At 45.6% G+C, this 14,454-nt stretch overlaps 1 protein-coding gene across 13 annotated transcripts in view; it reads left to right on the forward strand.

Moving 5' to 3' along the window:
- LOC135115223 (protein lin-54 homolog) overlaps positions 1-14,454 on the forward strand; it is a 58,805-nt gene that overhangs the window by 36,665 nt on the left and 7,686 nt on the right. For 8 of the 13 annotated variants that reach the window (XR_010275894.1, XR_010275897.1, XR_010275900.1 and 5 more), the window contains 2 exons: positions 9,013-9,108; positions 9,498-9,574. The exons of 2 other annotated variants lie outside the window; for them this stretch is intronic. The gene's annotated coding sequence lies outside the window, so the exon portion shown is untranslated. The remainder of the gene's footprint in view (positions 1-9,012; positions 9,109-9,497; positions 9,575-14,454) is intronic. 3 more of the 13 variants (XR_010275896.1, XR_010275899.1, XR_010275901.1) reach the window with 1 other exon arrangement.

A 14,454-nucleotide genomic window follows, 5' to 3' on the forward strand; every position in this document is an offset into this window, starting at 1 on the left:
TACAGATCTTTTGTTCGGGTCTTGATTTCCTCGTGAAGTGATTCTTACAGTGGTGGCTTATGTGATGACAGTAGTAGTAGTAGTAGTAGTAGTAGTAGTAGCAGTAGTAGTACGTAGTAGTAGTAGTAGTAGTAGTAGTTATTATTATTATTGTTTAGGTCTTCATGGATGTTTTTCCTATTAATCATACGAAATTCTTGCTAAACTATAAGTAGAATCATAAAAACACCATTGAAAACCACAGTATCTTTTCTATCGCTCTGAAGTTACCAGTAGTCGCTATGAGGCGGCGAAACGTGTGGAAATACAGGACTCAGTGATCTACCGTGCCCGCTACATGAATAATTATCGAGTGTATCGTGTATTCATGCCACCGCCGCCCAAGTGACCCGAGGGACCCGCCCACACACCCTTACGCCTACCCTGATCCGCCTGACTCAGGGGGGCGGGTATGTGTGTATTGCTTTCTATATTTAGCTTTCGTCCTCTGCACCACATCACCCGTGCACTTTTTTTAACGTTCTTAGCCTGAAGTGTCGGAAGGCAGTCGTGGTAAAACTATCCTTTCGCGAACAGATCTTTAGAAACTTATTTACGTACTAAGCTCTCTTAAATATTTTTGTAGTCTGAAAAAAGCTAAGATTAACTTCCTTCACGCAAACTATTTTTACACAGTTTTAGAGGTTAGTGAAGAATGCCCATGGTAGTCAAAGGGTTGAATTTGTGGAGTCTTAGTTAATCGGTTCCCTCCCGCAATGGCGCAGGCAGATTTTTCAAGTGACACTTCTGTAAAGGCTCATGCCGCCTTCCAGAGCTCCCGATGCAGTCGCCGTCGAAGATTAGATTGATAGGAAGCATGTGAGTGTTCTTCGGCCATTCGGTAATAGCTTCTTAAAAAATTACCAGCGTTATTGCTGTTTTCATTGATAAAAAGAGACCCATGAGAACCCAATTACGATTATAGCCTTTGAAATCAGTCGTAACGAGAGTTTTCAAGGCAGCTTTTATGATTCTAGTGGCAGATTAACAAGGATACTGCATCATTGATAGGGGAAAGACTAGTGAGAACCATAACAATGCTTGTGGCCTTTGCAATTAGCCGTAATGAGAGTTTTTAAGTAAGCTTTTTATGATTCTAGCGATGAATTAACAAGAAGGAGAGCTCAAACTATTTCGTGACACTGGGCTAAGACCCATGTACAGTAAATGCGTATCAGTAAGGGCCGGGAGGAGGCCCGGGCCACGCGCTACCCCGGTGTGGAATGTGATAAAAGCATCCCCTTGTGCCTGGAAACAATGGCTATTCACAACACCTCCTCGGGAGAAGAATGTGTAACAATAAGGAGTTTAAATTTTAAGAGCAATCGTGGAGAGGGTGACAAAGGCGGGGCAGGGATACGGCTGCGGACTAAGTGGCAGCCTTCTCTGTGTCTGTCTGTCTGTCTTTCAGTCCGTCTGTGTGTGTGTGTGTGTTTGTGTGTGTGTGTGTGTGGTGTGGTGTGTGTGTGTGTGTGTGTGTGTGTGTGTGTGTGTGTGGGTCGGTGTGGGTGGGTGGATGTGTCTACTGGTCTTTGTCACTGTCGTCCCTTTGTCTCTCTCTCTCTCTCTCTCTCTCTCTCTCTCTCTCTCTCTCTCTCTCTCTCTCTCTCTCTCTCTCTCTCTCTCTGTTCTCTACCACTTTGCACTGACTACACACTTCACAAGCATCCTTCATCTTATTAGCGCTCCTTCAGTCCTTTGCAACGCACCCGCTGTTAAAAGGAAAAAGTACCTTAGCTGGCATGTTGTTAGAGTATTCCCTGCTGCTTCGCCTGTCCTCACGCTTCCTTCCCTCTCACTCGTGCTATCATGCCTTCTGCCTCTTCGTCAGAAGGTGCAGTGCAGATGTCCTGTCGCCAGCCGTCGCTTCTCTGCCACAAGGGGTAGTGCACGCGGCGGGCGCTCATTAAGGGAAGCCCGAAATATGTGGGTTATTTAGGTGATGAACTGGGGGATGTGAGGCTTGTTTTGATGAGGGACAGAGTGGAGTGGAGCAGAGAAGGACAGAGAGGAGCAGAGTGGGACAGGGTGGAACAGATTGAAACAGAGTGGAACAGAGTATGTCATTGTGGGAGAAAGATGGACAGAAAGAAAGAATAATTTACAGTAATTTACATCTAAACCTGCCTTCTCGAAAACAATGGTTAATTTAGCGGTACCATATTTATCAACAACATAAGGAACTCCTTCAGCGCCTCCGTCAAGAGATTAGCTCCTGGTATCCGCAGATTTTCGACTTAATTCTTTTCACACAGCTGTTTCGTAATACAAAAACAATAATTTACATATATACCTGCCTTCTTGTAGAAATAACTGCTTAGTTTATCATCAATATAGGAAACTCCTTCAGCGCCTCCGTCAAGAGATTAGCTCCAGGTATGCCTAGATTGCCTCACGCCCACGTAACCTGCAATGCCTGAGTGCCGCGGGCCGCTCTCTCCCTCAGGTCAGGGAAAGGAACCATTGTAGCTGATCTCTCGAGGCCATTACCACCCTTCCCTGAGCTTCCTCATTCCTCTCTGCATTACTTCCATCTCTTCCCGCCCTGCCTCACGCCCTCCCACCCTCGTCCATCCTCCTCTTCTCTCCCTCGTTAATTCTTCTCGTTATTTCCTTCATCTGTTCTCTATCTGTTGTAAGTGTATCTTCTCCTCCCGGCCTATCTCACGTCTCTCTCTCTCTCTTCCTACTCCTCCTGCCATGCTCCACCCTTCCCCCCTTCCCCCTTCCCCCTTCTCTCTCTCTTTCTCTCTCTCTCTCCTTGTTCTTTTCCCTTCTATTTCCTTCTGCAGTGTACACTTGCAACAACCTCTCGCTCATTCTTGTTTTCCGCTTCTATTCCTCCTCCCGTGGTTGAGTAGTATATAGAATATCTTACAACATTTTCACTGCTTTGGTTGTCCTTAACCCTTCAGGGGACTGTAAAAGATATGTTTGCAGAGACACTGAAAAAAAAAGGAGAAAATAAATTTTGTTCTTTCTAGGGTAAATAAATATTTAAAAGAAGGTAGTACGAGAATCAAGTGCGTAAAAAAGCTGTAGGTGAGCATTGTAGCATTGTAGGAAGCACTGTGTCTAGCAACGAATGGGTTAAGGTCTCTTTCATCTGGTGGTGAAATGCTACACTGAAATAAGATGCTACTCTCGACACATCAGACTCCTTTCCCTTGCAGCTCCTCGCCTGATTGTGACGATTTAAAGCATCTCTCCATTCCCTCCTATCATTATTGTGCATTACGCTATTAGTGGAACCAGTGTGCTGTGCGACTTTCGAGCTTACAGTGATTAATTAGCGAAGCAGCTTATGTATAGTGACGAGGCCTCCTGACGCCCACCACGGCTGCGTTATGTGTAGGTTTCATAAGGACATAAGAAAATGAAGGAAACTGCAAGAAGCCATTAGGCCTACACGTTGTGGTCCCTGTCCCAAACATGCTTACCTATATCCATCTATCATTCCCATCCATAAATTTGTATATTATTAAAAAAAAGGAACTCGATCTTCTAGTTATTAGTTTCTCTTAGTTTCTTTCTCCTTCCTCACCCCCCCCCCCGCTCTCTCTCTCTCTCTCTCTCTCTCTCTCTCTCTCTCTCTCTCTCATCTCTCTCTCTCTCTCTCTCTCTCTCTCCCCTGGACATATATTTAGGCATTTTGCTGCTGTGACTTTTGATTTCACGAGAATGTCTTCAGTGGAGGAAGGAAGAATGTAATGGAGCAGGTCATATTATTGCCGCCGTGTGTGTGTGTGTGGTGTGTGTGTCGGCGCGCTGTGGTTATCACATATTTTTGCATTTGAAATAAAAGTATATTATAAACGAGGAGAGGCGAGTTGACGCAGCGAATAAAATAAGGTGATTTATGGGCCCAGGTAGCGGCGCCACCTCCCCTGTCCCCCTCTCTCCTTCCCTCCCATGCTGCAGGTGTGTGTGTGTGTGTGTGTGTGTGTGTGTGTGTGTGTTTTGAGACGAAAGAAGAAAGATAAGATGATTTCATATGTAGATAGATAGATAAATAGATAGATAGATAGGTAGATGAATAAACAGGTAGACTGAAATACAGAGATGCATAGCAGATATATGAACTGCAAACAGACGAATAGACAGACATGTAGCTCGAAACAGCAGATAAATACAATTATAAAAATCACAGATAGATCAATAGGAGATAAAAAACAAACAAACAGACGAATAGAAACAAAGAAGCTGATCCAAATATACGAATACAGACACAGATAAACAATTAGATCCAAGTAAATACGAGAACAAGACAGTTACTAATAATTCCAAAGAGGTGACACTTCCCGCGCCGCCCTCACCCTCCTCCTGCCCTCCCCCGCCTTGCGTAGCTCGAGGGGCGCGGTGGAGCCAATATTCCGGCCCAGGGTGAGGAAGGGCGCATCCTATTCAGCGGTCGTTATTAACCCCTGCTGGCTAATTACTCGATCGGACCGCAGCGGGAAGGAGCCGAACGTGGTGGTGCCTCTCTCTCTCCCCTCTCTCTCTCTGTCCCACCCTCCTGCACTCCCTTCACGCACCTACGCACCCATCCACCCACCCACACACACTCACACACACACACCTTCTCACGGAGCCTTGATCACGAGGACTATTCAAGCATCAGATCCCCATGGTGTGTGTGTGTGTGTGTGTGTGTGTGTGATCGATGTAGGAAGCGATGCTTCATTCCCTCATATGAACCGCTGCTCATCTACTCCTGTGGTCCTCGTTACACACACACACATACACACCTTCCAGATCTCATACATTACACCACAGTTTTTTTCTTTTTCTTTCACCTGTGTCTTCTCATCTTCTCGTCTCCTCGTCTTCTCGTCTTCTCGTCTCTCTCCATCTCCTCGTCTCCTCGTCTTCTCTTCTCCTTGTCTTCTCGTCTTTCCGTCTTCTCATTTCCTTGTTTTCTCTTGTCCCGGGAGCGCGGTACATCTGACAAAGACAGGACAGCCAACATACAGGGCACACACACAGACACACGCCGTTCCCTGCTCACCGTCGTGACCTCAGCAAGGGCACGCAAATTAGAGCCATTGAGCAGGTCTGCTTACATTCTGGAGGCAGGGAAGGAATTGTTACAAAAAGCCTGTAAATTGCAACCAGCCTGTAAAGAGAGGAGGCGGGAGTGTGTGTGTGTGGGAATAACACTATTAATTTAGAGCCACGGAGGAGAGGAGGAGGTGCCTTGCTGAGCCTCCCTTAGACTTGGTGGAAGGATGGGAGGGAAAGAAAAACAAAGGAGGCCACTTTATCTCGATGTTATAGCCACGTATTTCTAAACCCCGAGTTTTCTCATAAGGGTTATTTTTCCAAAGGCTACAGAGATGATTAGTCAGATTCTCATGGGTGGCTCTCTCAATGACGATCTTTGTTAAATTATCACTAGAATCTTGAAAACACCTTTTAAAATAGTAATGACTTCCACTGTTACTGTTAAAGATAATTGAAATACCAAACCGTTTAAAAACCATCGGACCTCAGTGCCAAGGAGATAAAAGGGGAAACAAGAGGGCCACACCTTGCCTCTGGAATCAAGTCAGAGCTGCCCCTCGCCCCCTGGGAGAATGAGACTGCCCCATGTCCTTGGCAGAACAGAGACCAACGCTGTTACCCTGCCAGTGACCCGTCAGGCCAGGGGCGTGCCTCTGTCAGTGAGGAATCCCTCAGCGAGGCCTCTAACACAGTTACCGGGTGCCACTTGTCGATCATTCTAGCAGAGCAACAATGTTTTTCTTTGGCCGTGGCAGTGACGCAAGGCAGGGAGGCGGTGAGGCAATGAGGCAATGAATGCATCACCCACCTTCACTCCACTTCAACCAAACCCGCACCTGACTGTATCCCGTATACCTGACTGTATCCCTTTTTCAAATTGCAGCGGCCATGAAATCTTTGCATTGTCATTCTCACACCCGTTTCTTATTACGACCACAAATCTCAGATATATATTCATACAGTCACGATTCAGAGCAAATGAAGCTTCGCCACTCAATTTCGATATGAACGCTCCTCAGTTTTGCCAGCTGAGGACACGCGAGCATGGTAACACTGCCACTGACCGATGCTAGAGCTCCCTGATTGGCCTCAGTGTTTCCGTTTTCTTTAAAATGTGATGCAGATAAATTATATCCTTCCGTCAAAATTTTATATATAAGACATCAGGTTATGAAGGTCAGAATAACCTAGTGTCTTATTACTAAATATAGATTTTGGTAAGAGCCAATTTGCTGCCCAAATTAAAAAAAAAAAAAAACGGGAATACATGAACCAATCAGGGAGCGAGAGCATCCCTAGTGACAGTTACCAGGTGGCAGAATTAAAGGGCCGGAATCAGTAAGCACAGTGGCGTGCCGTGGACGTATGGGCGTGTGGCACAACTTCCCAGGCGAGGAGCGCTTGTCCCGCGGCTGGACCTGAGGCTGAGGCGCGGTCTCATCGACACAAGAGAACGTGATGAGGAGAAATGAGGTGAGCGGCCCGTCAGATGCAAGTATTAGTGAATGCCTATAATTTTGACAATGTGTAACCAGTAGTGGTGGTGGTGGTGTTAGTGGTGTGGTGGGTCAGGCGGGGTGCGTGGGCGGGATGTGTTGGGCCGGGATGTGGGGAGGGAGGGCAGGGGTGGGGTGACCGGGTGATGGGTGGGGCGGATGATAAAACACATCAGGTGAGTGATCTCGTTTGTATTTGGTATGAGCGCGCGCACGCACGCACGCACGCGCGCACGCACACACACACACACACACACACACACACACACACACACACACACACACACACACACACACACACACACACACACACACACACACACAGCATTACACAATCTACTAATTTTTGGTTGTGATAATTTTTGACCAGTCGTCCGGGCAGCTCCTCACTCCCTTCCCTCCTCAACAACCCCCAACCTCCTCTCCTCTTTCCAGGGCCTCCCTCCTCCCCAACCTCCACTCTCCTCTCCTCTCCTTGCTCTCCCCTCCCCATAGTCCATATCCTTCTCACCTCCATGCCTCTATTCTCTCCTCCACCCTTCCCTATACCTCTCTCTCTCTCTCTCTCTCTCATCTCTCGTCTCTCTCTCTCTCTCTCTCTCCTCTCTCTCTCTCTCTCTCTCTCTCTCTCTCCGCCTTTCATACGCTGCCCACACACTGTTTTTCTCGCCCTCCCTCCCTCCCTCCCTCCACCTGCAGACCATTCCTCTTTGCCCTTCCCTCTCCCCCTCTCTCTGTTTCCCCCCCTCTCGCCCTTCCGATTTATCCTCTCTCCCAGCCTCCCCTCTCCCCACCCTCTCCCCGGCCGATGAAACTTCGCTGCACTATAAAATATCGCAATTGGTTAACGATTTAACGCCGAAATCTGCATATAAATTTGGGGTTAACAAATTTTGAAAAGCTCGCATTTGTATGTTTTTTTTTTTTTTTTAGGATCTGTTGATAGTCATGTTGTGTGTGTGTGTGTGTGTGTGTGTACAGGTGTCCCATTCCTTAACACACACACACACACACACACACACACACACACACATACACACTAGTAATATCAATGGCCACTGTATGTCTTTGCCTTAGTCAATCGGCGGCCGTACATCTCCCTCCATCTTGAGTCGAGGAGAAAGAGGAGGAAGAGGAAGTGAAGATTCTTGGGTGAGAGGTGGCTTGACCTTAGCACTTCGAAGGCCAGGGGAAGGATCTCTCTCTCTCTCTCTCTCTCTCTCTCTCTCTCTCTCTCTCTCTCTCTCTCTCTCTCTCTCTCTCTCTCTCCTTTTTCTTCTTCTTCTTGTTTTTAACATTGGCAAGAGCTGTGATTGTAGATTTGAGTGTTGGCCTTTTCAGGCTCACTTAGACTCACTTCACTTGATGTGAAAAGCAACCTTCCTTTGTGTTCCTTGCTGTTTACCCAGGTATTGAGATGATACAACTTAAAAGATGTATTCATATATTGTTTTATATATTCCTTTTATTTGAAATGACCTTATTCCGATTTGAAATTTTGAACAGTAATTGTTTGTACTCATCTTGACACGGAAAGACGCGCCTTATGCTTTGTGCTCCTTTCGGCACGTAAACCCCGACAAGCAGGATGTTGTGCATTCACTAATTCTTGGTGTTCCGAAGCCTTCCGCACGGCACTGCTCTCGCCGCGTTCGCTGTATTTAATTGTCGGTAGCACATTAAGCACTGTTTCTGTGAAGAAAATGCATATTTACTGTTGATATGATTGTCGTCATTTTGCACAAATGTCATTTTGTTTGAAATGTTCTGGTTCAGGACACCACGCTGAGTAATGTGATATCAAGTGTTCAAATCATTCATATCCCTCCATTGCACTTTGTTGATTTTTTTGTGAAAATCATAAAGAGTTTGATGTGTAAAGATAATTCTCATCACATTGCAGTTGTAATATAACCTGTAATCCATTGCTTGGCTGAATCTTAGTGATCTTGCATCACTTTAAGCTCATAGTGCACTATTAAATTATCAGTGCTCTTTGACTGTTTGTTTTTGATAATTGAAAAAGAAAATTTTATATTTGCAATCAGTTTTTTAAGTTGACCTAAGAAACAAACATTGATGCAATTTGGAGTCCATATGTTTAATTAAACATATTCTCAGTTTTCGCAAAGTAATAATAAAAAAGAGTTATGTCTGTGTGTGTGTGATTAATGAAAGAAGCAGACCTGAAATTGTGTCTCTTCCTCGTGTAAGGTGTGCAGCGTACCCTTCAGGCCAGTGCCGGTGCGGAGAGAGAGAGAGAGAGAGAGAGAGAGAGAGAGAGAGAGAGAGAGAGAGAGAGAGAGAGAGAGAGGAGAGAGAGAGAGAGAGAGAGATGCAACCGTATTCTAAGCTAAAGATGTAGGATGTCCACCTGTTCTCCTTGTTCTGCCTGTCATCAAGTGTGTTGTGGTAGCACTGTAGCTCCCTCGTTGCAAGTGGCCTTCATTATTTACATTACACGTTGTTACAGCGTAAGGAGTTGCTGGGTGTGGCCTTCAGTAGGATAATGAGGATGGAAGCTGGCAGTGGTGACCACATCAAGACGTGGCACCACAACACAATGAAGGTGTGTTGCTGCCTGTCTTCATTCCGTGAAGAGGACACCAAACTCCACCCACACACTCCACCTCACCACACACCTCACCACATAAGCATTTACTCCCCTTTTTTAAAATCTATTAATATTTAGCTTATCTATAGGCTTTTACAATTGTCTTCACTTTTTTTTTTCATCAGATTTTGAACATTTTCACTACAGATCTGCCGGAAAGTAGAATGAAGATTGGTCTGGAAGCAGAATCTGAAAGCATGAAATTAAGTTATTAAGAGCACGGATGTGACAAGAAGCAATATAAACAATGATAATAGTAATAGCAATAGAAGTATTAGTATAAGTAAGTCAATTTGAGCCCCCCATTGCAAATCTGACGTGCACTTAATGTTACTTCCCGGCAGGCCCGGAACGTGAACACACGATGATCCGCTTTGAGGAGGACAGTGTGGCATTCTCTTGCCTCACAGCAGACTGCAAGGTGAGGCTCAGGGAGGCTGCTGGAAGGCTCTGGTCACCCTTTCACCACGCTGTCGTTTGTTGCACCTGTCCGATTCATTCTGCACGGTTGCCTTCCAAATGTTACACATTAATTACAAATTTTGGTATGGACTGAAAATGTGACACATGTACTCTGCGAGTACACGTGCACGTGCACTTGCTGCATCTCTTGTTGTCAGAGCCGCTCGTAACTTGTTGTTCTCTTGCGGTGGATGGAAGGGTGACGTTTGCTGACGTGATGACGTGAATCGTGTTTGGACAACATTCGGCTTTTGGCTAACGTCAAGTAAACGTGTCTTTGCTTTGTTGCTTTCTTGTAAATGTTTACAATAAGTTATAAATTTCTTATGTCAGCCAACCAGTTGTGGCTGGGAACTGGAGTTGTGCTGTTTTTGTAAAGGTTTGTTAGAGGTTGAACTAATAATTCATATTTGCTAGTTAAGCTAATTTTTGTACCTACTTATTATGAATTTGTCTTCCTCCTCCATACTTTTTTTCTTCTTTCTTTAATGAAGAGGCAAGGTGATGTCTGAGAACAACTTACACATTTTAAAAGTTTGAACTACATTCTGATTTAACTGTGCTGCTTCACAGTCCATTTTAAATATCAGGATGCACCACCATGTAGGGAAGGAGTTAGTATAAATCTATGTAAAAGATCATTTGAGTGTAGCTTTTGATGTTGTAGTGTAGGTAAATGAACCACAATGCAGGCAGTCACTGCAGTCCTATGTTGTCTTGCCTTTGAGTGTTAATGCTACAGCTGGGAAGGATATTGTTGGGTAGGGAAGGCAAGGCAGAGCTGGGGGCTGACCAGCAGAGCAGTAGCACTCACCAGCCATTCAGACATGTGCATAAGCTGACATTCAGTTGCCTTTTGTTTTCACCTGCTTTCTCTGTCACTCCGACAACGCCGAGCGTCTTGATGCGCGACGATCCGTAGAGCACCATCATTGCCGGACCGAGCGGGTCGAAGATAAATCGTAGCATCCTCTTTGAACGAATATTTATTTTAATAAGTACAGTGTATTGAATTATAAGATCTGATGACAGAATATATTTAAATGAAGATGTTATTGTAAAGCTGCAAACTAAAAGTACAATTAGGGAAAAAATGATAGTGTCTCACCATATACAGTATATTGTGGCTACACAAGACTTGCTTGTGTCTCCCTCCCTGTGCTCAAAATGCTAGCCAGTCATGGAACAACTTGGGAGGCACTCAGAGGTCATGTGCACTACAGTAATAGGAGTGCTTTAGATAGGTTAGTTCTTGCCTACCTTCGTATCAAATGCCACGTCATGTGCCAACATTTCAAACGTGGAATTGTAAGAGAAGGTAGAAATCCTGGTCAGGGATGTTTTTATCCAGCAATGTTGGGTGGATCTGGAGGGATATTATGAACTGTGTGTGTGTGTGTGTGTGTGTGTGTGTGTGTGTGTGTGTGTGTGTGTGTTTTTTTCTTTCTTCCACCTACGGAAAGAGCTCAGATCTTTGGGTAGGAATGAGACCTACCCAAAGATCTGGGTATGTTTATGGTACCCAAAGATCTGAGATGTTTATTAAATCTCTCTCTCTCTCTCTCTCTCTCTCTCTCTCTCTCTCTCTCTCTCTCTCTCTCTCTCTCTCTCTCTCTCTCTCTCTCTCTCTCTCTCTCTCCTGTATTATATGAATCACTCTTCAATAATAGCACAACACATTAGTGAGACAACTTCTCCCCTTTATAAAATCAATTTGACAGTTTGTAAGAATTTAATTATCTTCCAAAAAATTGGTCCATTTGTGTTTTTATTATCTTTTGACATAGTTTTGGTCTGTAATTTAGTGTGTGTGTGTGAGTTAGTCTGTGTGAGATTGCTGGCATGGTACATATGTAGATAAATAGATTATTATTATTATTATTATTATTGCTAAAAGTTTGAATGATGTATGTGTATGTACTCGTATGTGTGTGTGTGTATGTGTGTGTGTGTGTTTGTGTGGGGGGGGCTTTGTCCAGGCCACCCTATGTGTAATTGTCAGTATGGTATAGAGAGAGAGGGAGGGTGTCTTTGATGTCAGGAAATAGAGTACCATACTTACTGGAGGAGGCAGTAGGCACCTGCCAAAATGATAATTACTCCCAGTGAGGTCTAAAGCACTGTTCAGGGGGTGCTGTGAACTTATCATTAAACCCAGCTGTGACCTCACTGAACGTTTCCCTTTGTGTCTCACAACACAAGGGGGCAGTCACAGCCTGCCCTCTAAAGACAACTCTCTTCCTCCACACAAAACTACAAGCACCTAATAACACACGCGCGCACACACACACACACACACACACACACACACACACACACACACACACACACACACACACACACACACACACACACACACACACACACACACACACACACGCCCTCACCGACACCCCCCATCGCTGGAAGTATGTGGACGACTGCACCGTGGGCGTCCCAGTTTCCACCAAGAACCCGGACTACTCGCCACTGCAAGCAATTCTGGAGCGACTGCAGACGTGGACAGAGGAGAGCAGGATGACCATCAACCACAGCAAAACTGTGGTGATGCGTTTCTGTACCTCCTCTGTACCAGTGCCCCCTCCCCGGCTCACAGTGGGCCCTCACCCCCTCCAGGTGGTCCAATGTGCCAAGCTTCTCGGAGTCACGGTGGACGACCAGCTGACCTGGAAGCAGCATGTCGCCAGCACCGTGAGATCAGCTACCTACAGGCTGTACATGCTGCGCAGACTCAGGTCGCTGGGGACGCCGACAGATGAGTTAAGGGGGGTGTACCTTACCTTCATCCTCCCCAAACTCATGTACGCCTCCCCAGCGTGGTCCTCCTCCCTCACACACACTCAACAGCTACAGCTAGAGAGTGTGCAGAAAAGAGCGTGCAGGGTCATCCTTGGCCCTGCATTCTCCACCTATGAAGAAGCCCTGACCAACCTGAGTCTGTCCAGAATATCCACCAGGCACCGAGAGGCTCTGGAGAAGTTTGGGAGGGGACTAATGCATCATCCGCGTCTCAGAAACATGCTGCCGCCCGACGCGCCTCGCCCTGTCCGTACCACCAGACACCACAACAAAATAACGCCCCTGAAGGCGCCGCGCACGGACCGGTACAGACTCAGTGCGATTCCCACCATGGTGCGAGCCATCAATCGATAGTATTTCCCTCCTAGATTAGACTTACCTTTAGGATTAATGTTAAGTTTTTCCCCATCCCCTATGTACATTTTCAGTTTGTCAACTGCCTAAATAATAAACCGTTTATTATTATTATTATTATTACTACACACACACACACACACACACACACACACACACACACACACGCCCTTCACTCATAATTTCAAAATTCATGGTGACTCCTACACCAGCCTCAGAGTCCCCATCTGGGGAGGGGACCACAAATGTCCCCAGGTCAGAGTGCTCTTCTGACAACGACCCTAAGTGTCTTGACATCCCCCTCATCTTTTTCTTCATTAACTTCTGCAATATTCGTGGTCTAAGATCTAGTTTTCAATCTGTAGAACACCACCTCTCCTCTTCTAAACCTCATCTTTTTTTCCTCACTGAAACTCAGGTGTCTGAGGCAACTGACAGTAGCCCCTTTTCTGTTCCCTCCTACTTTCTTTATCCTCATTTTTTATACAAAGCTGGATGCTGCGTTTATGTGCGCAATGACTTAACCTGCTCTCGTGCCCACGCTCTTGAGTGAGTTTTCCACCATCTTGCTACAACTACAGAGTCACTCTCAAACTAAATTTATCTGAGCTGTATAGCTCTCACTTAACTTCTTTGACTATAAGAAATTCTTTGACTACTTAACTTCCAAAGTGGAGCACATTCTGACTCTTATCCCTTATGCAGAGATCTCCATTCTTGGAGACTTCAGTGTTCACCACCAGCTTTGGCTTTCCTCTCCCTTCACTGACCATCCTGGTGAACTAGCCTTCAACTTTGCTATCCTTCACGACCTAGAGCAATTGGTGCAACACCCTACTCGTATTCCTGACCGTCTTGGAGATACGCCCAACATTCTTGACCTTTTCCTGACCTCTAATCCTTCTGCTTATACTGTCACCCTTTCGTCTCCGTTGGGCTCCTCTGATCACAATCTCATCTCTGTATCTTGTCCTATCACTCCAATCCCTCTTCAGGATCCCCCTAAGCGGAGGTGCCTCTGACGTTTTGCCTCTGCTAGTTGGGGGGACCTGAGGAGGTATTTTGCTGATTTTCCTTGGAATGACTACTGCTTCCGTGTCAGAGAGCCGTCTTTGTGTGCTGAGCGCATAACAGAGGTGATAGTGTCTGGCATGGAGGCGTACATTCCTCACTCTTTTTCTCGTCCTAAACCTTCTAAACCTTGGTTTAACACAGCTTGTTCTCGTGCTATACATGATAGAGAGGTGGCCCACAAAAGGTACTTAAGCCTTCCATCACCAGAATCTCATGCACTTTATATTTCTGCCCGGAACCATACCAAGTCTGTTCTCCAACTAGCCAAAAACTCCTTCATTAACAGAAAATGTCAAAACCTTTCAAAATCTAACTCCCCTTATGACTTCTGGCATCTAGCCAAAAATATCTCCAATAACATTGCTTCTTCTTCTTTCCCTCCTTTATTTCAACCAGATGGCACCACTGCTATCACTTCTATTTCTAAAGCTGAACTCTTTGCTCAAACCTTTGCTAAAACTCTACATTGGATGATTCTGGGGTTGTTCCTCCCTCTCCTCCACCCTCTGACTACTTCATGCCACGTATTAAAATTCTTCCCAATGATGTTTTCCATGCCCTCGCTGGCCTAAGCCCTCGGAAGGCTTATGGACCTGGTGGGATCCCTCCTGT

The sequence above is a fragment of the Scylla paramamosain genome, chromosome 29 (genome assembly GCF_035594125.1).
Source record: "Scylla paramamosain isolate STU-SP2022 chromosome 29, ASM3559412v1, whole genome shotgun sequence".
NCBI classification, from domain to species: Eukaryota; Metazoa; Arthropoda; class Malacostraca; order Decapoda; family Portunidae; genus Scylla; species Scylla paramamosain.